We start from the raw sequence: 13,529 nt of genomic DNA, 5'->3' as shown, positions 1-13,529 counted from the left end.
CCAGTGTCATAGCACAGATGTGCAATTTGCAGTAAATAACATCCCTTTGCAGTCTTTGAATAGTGTTCAAGCAAAGGATTAAGCTATTTACAGAAGAAGCCTCTAAATTAACATTGCTAAATGTATGTACCACCTTTTGTAAATGATCCTGCAATAATAGCATTAGTTGGCTCATGGTAGTCTCCTTCTTGCTGATTTCCCATATCATAATCTCGAAAGGAAGTAGCATTTGTATCAGGCACTCCACTAGCCCCCACTTGTCCACCTTTGTTGTCATGGTTTTAGCAGTGCCACGCCCTCTCCTTTGAATTACATAATCATTGATAGACTTGTACTGCTCAGACAGGTGTTTCAGCATGTAGTAGGCTAAATTCTGATGTGTTGGTACCTCCTGTATGATGTCTCTTACAGGTATTTGAGCATGTTGAATGATGCTGAACTGCTTCAGAGCTTTGAAAGAATGACTAAAATGAGTGCATATTGTTAACAGGTAATCAGTATGCTGCTGACTATTCCTTTTTGAAAAATGTCTTCACAATTAGGTTGATGCGATGTACAAACCTCAGGACTCTAAAATATTCACCATCAGCTGTGGCTTTAATTATAGTAGTGCCATTGGCAACAAATCCAATAGAGACCTTTGGGTTGAAGCCATTCATAGACTTTGGTATTGACAGCTGTATGTGTTTTCTCCATGGAATATATCCCAACTATTGCATGCCGCCAAATGCCCTGAAAGGCATCAGCAGTTATGAGATCAGCATCTAGCTTGTGCTTAGTTTCCTGCACAAAGATCGGGTGTGCAGTAATGCACATGTGATCTGTTGCTTGACAACTTGTCCACATGTCTGTTGTCAGGTACATGGGCTGAAAGCACTGTGCTTCATGGCATTGCTAACCAGCTGCAGCACTTCATGATTGCAGTGTTGGCACAGAACATGTGGAAAAATAGATCCTGCTGGTTACCTTGAATTTTGGGAAGAAGGCCTCCACAAATTTCAGAAAACCCTGTCTTCAAAAGAAAAAGGGATGAAGTCAGGTGCTAACATTTTAGCCAGCTTTCTGTTGTATAAAAACTTTTTCATGGTTTGGTGGTACAGTGGCTTTTTGGTAAACATAGCCTTAATAGTAAATATTACCACATGTAGAAAGGTCCAAAGATCCCTTCCTTTAAATGCCACAATGAAGTAAAATTGAGTGGGAACTCAAAGTTTAGGGGTATGGACCAACAACCCCCTTTCTCAATAAGTCCAAAGTCTATGTAATGATGAAAACCCACTTTCATAAGTTATTTTATATGACCAGATAGTCTTTATTTTGAAAATCACAAATCCATATCACAATGCGGTAAGTAAGGTTAAACAATCATAATTGTATGGGTGTTATCCAGAATTGGACTGTTTGTCCGTCAAATGCCACAATCCGATGGTTAGGATACAGTTGTGATAGCCAACACGTGTTTCGCCCCTCTGCGGTAATTTTACCTGGGGCTTTCTCAAGGCTACAAAATAATACAGAATGGATAGATTAAGGTCACTGAGAGACCTCTTTTAATTAATCTGGTGATCAGTGGAGTTGGAGCTTGCAGTTGGACGTGCACACCTTATGACCATCCCAATTATATCATCAAAAGATTGGGTGTGTTAGAAAAATTCAGTGAAAAGAATGTATCAGTAATAAAAGGAGAAAAGCAAGAAAGAAGAAAATAAAATAAATTGTTTTGATTTAATGCAAGAGTATTGTGAGAAGGTGATATTAGTACAAAAGATAGTTAACAAAGACTATTCAAGCTCACATTAGGAAGAAGGAAATCAAATTCATCAAAGTTCACCCTTTGAAGAGAGTTTGTCAATGTATTTTAATTAGCATGCTTTTTAAAGATTGAAATTAAAAATAAAATAATAACTGGCGGCAAATGACTGCCAATAGAAGAGTATATAGTATTAATCCATGAGTTTGTTGTAAGCCTTAGTAAGTAATTTAACATGCGTGAATGAAAACCAAAAGAGGATCATACCGGTATAATGTTCAGTGAAATTACATCTTTTCGAATAGTGGTCTAAATTGTCCGAGAAAAGTTAAGAAGCAAAAAATACCTTAAAGTAAAATGATCATCTCAAATTATTAATATAAGATTAAGTGAAAACATTAGTGCATATAATAATATTCTATGTGTAAAATTATAGCAAGCGAACATAAAGTGGGGTGCTCATTTCACGAAATGCATTAATCATGTGTTACCATAAACTACTAGGTACATTTTATATATCTCAATCATAAAAATAGAGGTACGTATCTTCTTTTGTTAATAAGAGGCTTGAATTATAGAAGACACTGCCTTAAAGTAAAATATTCACATCGATAGTTAGACGCGCTTACCCGAATACCATTAAGGTTGTCTCTTCTGAATGAAACGGCAACATGTTGCCTAATGCGCGTCTTACTCAGACGCCATCTTGGAAACGTTCCTACTGCGTAAACACATATAAAAGGGGGGAGTATCCCATGTTTATTTTGGTCCTTCTTTACTTTTTATGTGCCGAAATGAAACACCTTTGAAATGATCAGCGCCATATTGGAACTTTTCCTAAAACTCGATTTTGCGATTCAAAAGCCCAAAAATTGAACAAACGGTTATATACTCAGAAATAGACCTAAGGAATTGTGTACCTTACTACTGAATTATTCGAAAATTCTATTTGGTATTAAACTAGCAATCTTAAATTCCACGAAAATCTAAAGTCTTTAGTACTGGACTGCCTTGCAATTAATTGACATTTTTTTCTGAAGTTCTTTTCAACCAGAACCATGACCTCACAATTAAAAAACATTAAGTATAATGACCATAATGTCGTTTTTCGTTATTGCTAAAAAAATAATTAAGAAGAAATAAAAGTAAAGAAAAAGGATGAAGGAAAATAATGGAAGAAAGAGAAAGGAGGAACAAGATGAAAAATTATAGAGTTATAACAACATTCCTCGATAGAGACAATAAAGAAGTCATATAATAGACATTCAAAATGAGGTTATCGATAAAGAACAAGGTTATGGCATACAATACATGGAATGATAATCTATTTAGACATGAACATAAGTTCAAAGATAGATTTTTTCAAAAGTGTTTTTTTTTTTTTGTGATCAACATTATACATCGTTTTGTATTTTCAAAGATATAAATAGAAGTAAAGATAATCACTGAAGCCAGTAATGCCATTCAGGATCTTTGTTCAGTCCTTTTCGAACAGTATCGTAAAGGATTATCAGATGGCTTCCATTCTGTCGTAGTTGTAATTCCAAATTGCCGCCTCTGCAATGAAGTTTCAACTATTTGAGTCCACAAAAAGAGAAAGTACGATAATTTGGGTGATGTTCCAAATAATGTTCCACCAGAGGGTATTTCGTCTCATTTTTTTGAATATTACAAAAGTGTTCTTGTATTCGCGTCTTCAATGCCCTTATCGTACTTCCAATATATGCCTTATTGCAGGGACAAATGATGGTGTAGATAGTGTTCGTGCTCTCACAGTTAATGAAGTCTCTAATCGTAAAGGCCTGATCATTAATCATGATAGTTTTGGATTTTGAAAGTCCGAGTTTACATACAGAACATTTTGTACAGCAGTAGAAACCTTTAGATCTAGGTAACATGTCCTGCCTAAAGGGTTGATATTTAAAAAATGAATAACAAATCTTGTCCTTTAAATTTGAAGCTCTTCTGAAACCCACTTGAGGGTAAGGTAAAAGAAATTTGTTAATAGATGGATTACCTTGTAATAGATACCAATGTTTACAAAGAGTTTTTTTTAATCAGTTGATGGCCATTATGATAATTGGTAATGAAACGTACCACTGTGTTTTTCTCTGCTGTTTTAGGCTTATAAAGCATCATATTGCGATCCGATTTTGCATAATGTTCCTTGGTTTTGTGGAGAGTACGAATGTCATAGCCCCTTGCCAAAAGACAATGTAACATTTCTTGGGAGACCTCATAATCAGATAGTTCACTACAGTTCATTCTTGCACTCCTAAATTCACCTGAAGGAATGTTCCGTATAATGCTTGACTGATGGCAGCTGGATGCATGTAGAATTGAATTTGCCACGGTCTTTTTTTCTATGGAGGTGAGTATGTAGTTGGTTGTCCTTTACATATAAAGTTAGCCTTAATAGTAGGCTGAATTTTGTTGTGCTACTATTACCTGCCATATATAGGCTGCCTGCATCCTTCAGGGTGACAGTCACTGTATCCTGCTGCCTCTTGTTCCATGCAGAGGTTGCTGCGGCTAATGATTTTACACTATGGGAGAGACTCACAGGGGTACTTTATGATGGCATCCGCTTCTTCCCCATTACCACCTTATTCTATCACTTCAGCAGCTTCTTCTCTCTAACCATCACTAGCTATGTTTTAAGGGGCTCTTTCCACATGACTATGTGTTGGTTTTTCAGATGAGATGGTTGGCTTCCAAAACATTAATGACCGCTTGGTGTACCATGACAAACTGGAGCATTCTGCACTGCGCTCCTCATAGGTGATAAGTGTACGGAAGCCCCAAACTAGGGAAGAGAGCTGTCTTATTGTGTCAAAGACTGAAGAATTGGAGAAGACGCTAGGTGCTTTTGGTGTTTAACTTTCTGTTGGGTGTGCTATGGCTGTTGTAGAGGTAGTGGTGCTGGCTTCAGGTTTCTGGGGTCTTGCCAATATGGAAGCAGGCACTGTTGGTGGGTCCAAGTGCCTCAGATAAGTTGAATAAAGGTTAGATGTACTTTCTCTATTCTATTCCTCACACTGACCATCACTGGCTCATCATCACCTTCCTCACTTACAAGGCTTTCGAGAACCTTCCTTTTCCCTTGACTCTCAAGGTGGGCCTCTGCAGTGCTGAGAGACATAGGCTTTGGTGCTGGTGCAGATGATGCAGGCGTGGTACTCCTTCAAGCCTCTTCCTGTCCAGAAAAGGGTGTAGCAGGTATGTTATGTTTTCTGACAAAGGATGAGGGCTTGATGCCAGGGATGGCAACAGGTGGCTTCTTTTCCTCACTGGCCATTTTCTTGATAGGAACTTCTTTCTTTGGAACCATCTTTTTAGCACAAGTAATTGGCACCTAGCATGAGCAGAAGCACTTAGCAGAGGAGGACTCGGTTGTCAATGGCAACTAATTCACAGAATTCTCTCTGCCTCAGTACCGTGTGTGATGTCTTGTGCACCTGCAGGCAACGAAAAATGAAAAAGCAGGAAGTCAGTGATTCATGGGCAATCTAAATCCAGCTAAAGTAACACAAGTGAAATTACCATCGTCATCACAAACGCATAAGACTAATGTATACAAACCATGCATAAACTAAATATTTTTCCCATGAAATTAAACATGAAAAGGTTAGTTTGCATCCCTGCAGGGCCCATGGGACCCCTATGGGAGGTAGAGCAGTGCATGGAACATTATACATTTAATACAAGGTCATCCATAAGCCCCGAAGGCCCATATTTATGGAAAGTTAGCACCGCCTTAGCGTCCTTTTTTTTTTACACTAAAGTGGCACTAACTTAACTCCATATTTATATTTTGACACTAGACCTGTCTAGTGTCAAAATATGAGTTAGTTTCATTTTCTGGAAGCACCAACCCACCTTGCATCTCATTGTGACAATGATATGCAAGGTAGGCGTTCCCTTCCAAAAAATGACGCTAGCCCTCTAGTGCCATATTTACCTCCCGACGCAAAACTGATGCACACCAAAGAAGGGGGACCTAAAAAATGATGCTAAGAATGATTAACATCAAAATTTAACACCTGGTCAGACCAGGCGTTAAAAAGAGGCTCACAGAGCACCACTTAAGGAAAAAGAACAGAAGGAGCATTTGCAGCCTCCAGGACAACATGGAAGTTGTACTGCTCCAGCTTGGCATACACCGCAGATGTCAGCAAAGACAGCACGTCCCTCCACCACCACAGCAGCCACCCCAAAAACCACCACAGCAGCCACAAAGGCAGCACAGAAGGCGGGAGAGCATCTTCAGACTGCGTACAACCATCCGTGGGCTCGGGGAACAAGATGAGATCAGGATGTACCAACGAAACCGGGAGTCCATTTTATGCCTGCTGCACCACATTGCACCATACATCACTGCAAGGGTGGAAACTCCAACAACTATTCCGCCCATGACCAAACTCTTCGCTGTCCTCCATATGCTGTTGTCTGGATCATTTCAGACAACGGGCGCACAAGTGGGTGGTATCTCCCAGCCACCCTTCTCGGTCTTCCTCCCTAAGGTCCTGGACGCAATCATACGCCTCACACCCCACCACATCTGCTTCCCAAACACTGCAGCAGGAGACCAAACAAGGTTTCTACCTATGTGCTGGGTTACCACATGTACTGGGTGCAATGGACTGCACCCATGTCCAACTGGTGCCACATGCAGCAACTGAACATCTATACAGGAACCACAAGTACACCTATTTGAGCAATGTGCAGGCCACTGTGGACCACCACGGGCTCTTCACTAACATCCTAGCCATATATCCCGGCAGCATCCATGATGTCGACATATTCCGCCATTCCACTATCAACAAGCGGTTCCAGGATGGGCAAAACGGCAGTGGGCTACTCGTAGGGAAGCCACCATACCAATGAGTACACACACAACACACCAACCATGTAGGACAAACAAGACATACACCACACTAAATACACATGGGCAGGGGAACACAGATGTACAGACAGCAACACATATGTAACATGCCACACTACACAGCAATCATTGCACATCACACACATACACCCACATGTACATAACAAAGCCACAACCTGACTGGCACACCACGTGAGGACAGGTGGAGCTATGTCCCCTTTGCATACAGAAGCTGGCCATAAACCACTACAAGTGTCCACTGGTTGACAACTAAATACAGATCCCACACACATTACACCAAACAATGAATTAGTCAGCTATGTGAATAGCATAGGCCCTGGCCATGTAAAGAAAGTCACACATAGGCACAGCCCCACATTAATCATGGTGTGCAAGCCTCTGGCTGCACCAGTATTAAATGCCACACAAGTGGTGCTGTAGGAAAGTGCCACTGTTGGCATTGTAACCCCCCCACTTTTGCCTGGTATTGATGCCAACTCTGATTGAAAGTGTGCTGGGATCACGCGCACGCCACAACTTCCATTCTTCCCTGCCTCTTGGGACTGGTGGAGAGGTCAGGCATGGGCTTATCAGGGTCCTTACTACACGCACTTTCCCTTTAATCTTTGGATGCCTGTGTTTCACACAGTCCTTATACCTTCAAGGACCGTCGTTTGTCCTGCACAATAAGGAACAACTTTTGGATACAATTGTTTTTCAACCACTTTTATGCCTTGAAAAAGTCCGTGTGGACGAAACACGTGTTGGCTGTTCTTTGAGCATTGATTCGATTCTTCTCAAAGCATTGTTTTGGTATTTCTCAATATAAGGAAATAAAGAAATCTGCGTATTTCTTCATCATTGGATTCATTATTCGTAGTGCCCTGGTTGTGCTTTTTGGTTGCTGTGCTGGGATCCTGCTAACCAGGCCCCAGCACCAGTGTTCTTTCCTAAAAGCTGTACCTTTGTTTCCACAATTGGCAAACCTTTAACTCCCTTGTAAAAGGTACCCATGGTACCAAGGGTCCTGTGGCCAGAGAAGGCGCCCAAGGGCTGCAGCATGTATTATGCCACCATGGGGGACCTCTCACCAAGCACATGAACATTGCCTTTGCAGCTTGTGTGTACTGGTGGGGAGAAAAAGGCAAAGTCGACATGGCACCCCTCTCAGGGTGCCATGTCCAGAACCCACTGCCTGGTGCATAGGTAAGTCACCCTTCTAGCAGGCCTTACAGCCCTAGGGCAGGGTGCACTATACCACAGGTGAGGGCATAGCTGCATGAGCAGTATGTCCCTACAGTGTCTAAGTCCATTCTTAGACATTTTAAGTGCAGTATAGCCATATTTAGTATATGGACTGGGAGTTTCTTTGAACTCCACAGCTCCATAATGGCTTCACTGAATACTGGGAAGTTTAGTATCAAACATCTCAGCACAATAAACCCACACTGATGCCAGTGTGGGATTGTTGGACCTGGCCCTTTTACAGGGTCATTCCCCAGACTTTTTTGCTTTTTTGCCTCCTTATTTTCTGACCTTTGTTGGCTGACGTTTTGACTCTGAGCACTTTTTCACTGCTAACCAGTGCTAAAGTGCATGTGCTTTCTCTTACAAATTTGGTATGATTGGATTATACCTGATTGGCATATTTAATTTACCTATACGTCCCTTGTAAAGTGGTATCCCTATACCCAGGGCCTGTAAGTTAAATGCTACTAGTGGGCCTGCAGCGCTGCTTGTGCCACCCACTGAAGTAGCCTGTCAAACCTATCAAAGGCCTGCTAGCGCAGAGCCTGTGTGCGCAGTTTCCTGCCACAAGGACCTGGCATCTAAATTTACTTGCCAGGCCCAGAACTCCCCTTTTACTACAAGTAAGTCACCTCCAAGATACGCCCTAGCTAGCCCTTTGGGCACGGTGCCATGTATGTAGAAGGCAGGACACGTGCCATTTTGCATGGCCTGTCCTGGTAGTGACAAACAGCCTAACTTGGTGTCTTACTGCTGTGAGTGCTGCCTCCTCATAGGATTGCATTGGAAATGCCCTGCCTTATGTGTAAGGGGTACTGTCTGATTTATGAGGGGTAGTGTAGGCCTGTTTGGTATGGTTGTGATAGTGGTGAGAAATGCTGCTTACTGGTGTAGGTGTATTTTTTATTACTATCACAGAAATGCCACTTCTAGAAAGTGCGCCTTTTTCTGTGCTTCTGACTCTGGTGTTTTGCAGCTTGCCTCCAATCCACGTCTGGGCAGACTGACAGTTGGGGCTTTGTGCATACTTCTCAGACAGCCTGAACACAGGGAGGGTGGAGGTGACACAAAGGTGCATCTACATATTGTAAAACCTTCCTGGGCTGACAGAAGGGAGAGGCGGGGCACCCCTGCATTTGTAAAGACTGTGCCCTGGCCTCACACAATAGGGTCGTTAACCCCCCACTGATGTTTGGAGCCTGTGCTGAAAGGAGAGAGGGGGCACTCCCAGAACCAGTTGTAACTGGCTGGAACCTCCTCTCCCTACCATTGTAAAACACGCTGTAACCCTAGTATAAGTACAGGGGAGTTTTCCCCACAATTTGAACACTGTGGGAACTTGGAACTGGACACAGAACGCTGATGAATGGACTCACCAGGAAACCACCTTGGACTGCTGCTGCTGTGCTGGTCTGTGACCCACCTGGTCACTAGAGGAAACTGCCACCACCTGCAACCCTTGTGCTGGCCTGTAGCTGGGCCCACCAGCCCTGTGCTCCCTTGTCCCCTGGTTGCTCCCAGGGGCAGGGTGCTGTGTCCCTGACCCCTGCGCCGATCTCTGTTGGCTCTTACAAAGTGCTGGAAAGAGCGCTCTCTTTAAACTACAGAAAAAGATCACCGCCACAACCCGGGCTTTACCTTTGCCCCAGCGCTCTGAAAAGCGCGGTATTTTTATCCCCCCGGATCACCGCCGCAGCCGGGTTTACCAACTAATTCGGAACGCGGAGATCGCGCTCCTCGCAGTGCCCCTGGGGCACACAAACAAAGGCATCGGAGCAAGCATGCTCCTCTTGGCGCCCCAGAGGCACCTCCCGCTCCTGGGAGCGCCCCCGGGGCACCAGCTGCCTCTTCACGGAGCCTCCCGGGAGCAGCTCCTCGTACTCGTGCACCGCATCAGGTGCAGGCGAGTATTTCCTCGGACCCCCAGAGGGGTCCGAGTGCCTTCCAACGTTGAGGCAGGACTCGGGTAAGGCGCAGGGAGCGCCCCCTTCTGCGGGACGCTCCTGTTTTTGGGCATCTTTTCTAGCTGAAATCGGGAAAGGAGACTTCGACGGAGGTCCCTTCCCGCCTTTGCACAAGAATTGTTGTTGGGCCACGCCCGGCCCTCACCCCACGGACAGGGTCTGAGGAGGCCGAGGCAGGCCCCCCCACCATGACGCAGGCCCCTGGTTTGCGCACAGGAGCGCCGGGGGCCCCAGTGCACACCTTTAGGCACTGGAAGTGCCTAAACCAACTGGAAACAGGTACTCTTTAGGGAAACTAGGCTCTAGGAATCTAGTTCAGACTTTTAGATGCTTTAGCTTTACCACCTGTTTACTGTTTCTACATATATGTGCTAATGTTCCTTTTATGGGCATTTCTAGCTGATAGGTAATTGTATGACTTGTGATATATTCTCTAATGTTTTATTTAGGGATTGTTCATGACAAGTGCATATCTCTTTTACTATAATTCCTGACTACTGCTTATGTTGCAGAATCCTGAGTACTTACGTGTTCTAATGTGACAACTGCATACTCTTGCAGAGTATTAGTAACTTGTGTAACATTCTGACAACTGCTAAGGTAGCAGGGTATTACTTACGTGTAATGTTGGTCTAATTATGTTTTGTGCAATACAGATTATTTTTACATAGCTCAGTATTGTGTTTACTTTGTGGTGTACATTTTGCGTCACTTATGTTGTGTATGTTGTGCAAACGCTTTACACATTGCCTCCGGGTTAAGCCTGACTGCTCGAGCCACACAACCAAGGGGGTGAGCAGGGGTTATCTTGGACGTGTCACTCCCTAGCCCTGACTAGAGTGGGAAGGTTCTGTCTGGCTGAGGTGCATACCCTAGCCAACCACAAACCCCATTTCTAACATTGGTTGTCAGCGGTGAGGATAGGACTTGCGCTTGCACAATACCTTGTGACTCACTTTTGCACCACAAATTGCACTTAGATCATTACGGGGGTCATTCCGATCCTGGCGGCCGGGGACCACGGAAGCACCGCCAACAGGCTGGCGGTGCTTCCCAGCCCATTCTGACCGCGGCGGTAAAGCCGCGGTCAGAAAAGTTAATCCGGCGGTTTCCCGCCGGATTTCCCCTGCATGGGCTGAATCTCCATGGCGGCGCTGCAAGCAGCGCCGCCATGGAGATTCTGACCCCCTTCCCGCCACCCTGTTTCTGGCGGTTTTTACCGCCAGGAACAGGATGGCGGGAACGGGTGTCGTAGGGCCCCTGGTGGCCCCTGCACTGCCCATGCCACTGGCATGGGCAGTGCAGGGGCCCCCTAACAGGGCCCCATAAAGATTTTCACTGTCTGCATTGCAGACAGTGAAAATCGCGACGGGTGCAACTGCACCCGTCGCACCCCTGCAACACCGCCGGCTTCATTGTTGCAGGGCCTTTCCCACTGGGCCGGCGGGCGCTCCTTTGGCGGGCGCACGCCGGCCCAGTGGGAAAGCCAGAATGGCCGCCGCGGTCTTTTGACCGCGGAGCGGTCTTTCGGCGGCCTGATTTTGGCGGGCGGCGGTCGTCAGAATGAGGGCCTACATGTTTTAATTGTCTTTTTAAATTATTCTCCTGTTCTCTCAAGCTAGTCATTTTATTTTTACTCCTGTGTTGTATACTCGCACTTTTGACTCTTGTGTTTACGCTAGTGTTGTGCTCTTAACAAAATGGAGTCCACCTTTGACATGGATGATATGTTGTATTACACTATAGAAGAGCTAAGGGGATTCTGCAGGGAGAGATCTATACCTTTTATAGAGGCTGAAGCCCATATAGGGATCCTCAGAAGAGCCCTGTTCAATTTTGAAGAGGCAGACTATATAGCACAAAAAGAAGCCCAAGAGTGGGATGGTTCTGAGGGAGACCCTAGAGAGACCCACAAGAGTAGTGAGGACTCTGAGGAGGAGGGTCCCCAGTCCACACCCCAGGGGGATAGTGACCCCGAGGAGTTAGACACTGAGGGAGAAGATGACTGGCCAGGGACATCAGTAGAGAGAGAGGACCCCATAGATAGGGAGTCCCTTACTGGGTCCTTGCCAAGCAGCAGCACCACCTCCCATTCCCTGTCACCTGAGGAGCTCAGAGTTAGGTGGGAAGAGAGGGACCTGAGGCTGCAGCTAGCCAGGCTGGCTGTAGAAGAGAGACAGGCTGAGGTTGAAAAGACCTTAGTCCAGGAGAGGATGGCAGAGGCTGAAAGGGCCTTTGCCAGAGAAGAACGAGTTACTTACCTTCGGTAACGACTTTTCTGGTGGATACATTAGCTACCTGTGGATTCCTCACCTAATGAATACTCCCATTGCACCAGCATTCGACGGAAATCTTCTTCCTAGCTTCTGCACGTCGACGAGGACATCACAATTGCCCACGCGACGCCGTCCGACGTCATACAGGCAATAAGAGGTCCTCGCCGACGTGCCGACGTCAGTACCAACATTTTTTACGTGCCTGAGAATAATAGGCCATTGAGATGAAAGAACAAATTGCAAAATTTAATGACATTCCAAATAATTACATCATTCTAATAACTCAATCCTTCTTTTTTTTTTTTTTAAACAAATAAACAAATATATGAACAATATATATGAATATATATACAGAATATATACAAGTCCTCAAAACCAAGAGGAGCACACTCAAGAATTACTTGGCTAGACCAGACAGGCAACGGGGAGGCGGGTGGGACCGTGAGGAATCCACAGGTAGAGAAAAGTAGTTACCAAAGGTAAGTAACTCGTTCTTCTGATGGATACAACTACCTGTGGATTCCTCACCTAATGAATAGAGTCCCAAAGCAGTACCGCACTCGGTGGAGGGTGCCTGAATGGTCAAACCAAGAAATCCTGCAGCACCGACCGTGCAAAATGGCCGTCCCTTCTGAGTTCAGAGTCCAAGCAGCAATGCTTCGCAAAAGTATGAAGGGATGACCAAGTTGCGGCCTTGCAGATGTCGACCACAGGAACACCCCTAGCCAAGGCTGAAGAGGCCGACTTAGCTCTGGTGGAATGAGCTCTTATACCATCAGGGGGTTCCTTCTTTGCTAAAGAGTAACACATTTTAATGCAAAGAACAACCCACCTGGAGAGTGTTCTCTTGTGGACTGCCTTTCCTCTTCTCTTTCCCACGTATCCGATGAAAAGCTGATCCTCCAGCCTGAAATCCTTTGTTCTGTCTATATAAAAGCTTAGCGCCCTCTTTGGGTCCAAGCGGTGGAGTCTCTCTTCTTCCTTTGAAGGATGAGGCGGAGGATAAAATGTGGATAGAGTAATTGACTGGGCCAAATGAAAGGGTGAAACAACCTTCGGAAGGAAAGCAGCCTTGGTCCTCAACACCACCTTATCCCCATAAAAAGATGTATAAGGGGGTTTTACAGATAGAGCCTGCAACTCACTCACTCTCCTTGCAGAGGTAATTGCAACCAGGAAAACCGTTTTAAGAACTAATAATCTTATGGGGCAAGAATGCATAGGCTCAAAAGGGGACCCATAAGGAAAGTTAAAACCAAGGTCAAATCCCATTGAGGCATAACAAAAGGAGATGGAGGGAATTTATTCATAAGGCCCTTCAAGAATCTAAGCACTATTGGAGATTTAAACAAAGAAGGCTGGTCTGGAAGACAAATAAAGGCTGACAGGGCAGACAAGTAACCCTT

The sequence above is a fragment of the Pleurodeles waltl genome, chromosome 2_1, assembly GCF_031143425.1.
Source record: "Pleurodeles waltl isolate 20211129_DDA chromosome 2_1, aPleWal1.hap1.20221129, whole genome shotgun sequence".
In the NCBI taxonomy this organism is placed as follows: Eukaryota; Metazoa; Chordata; class Amphibia; order Caudata; family Salamandridae; genus Pleurodeles; species Pleurodeles waltl.
Note: the sequence above shows the minus strand (reverse complement) of the source record.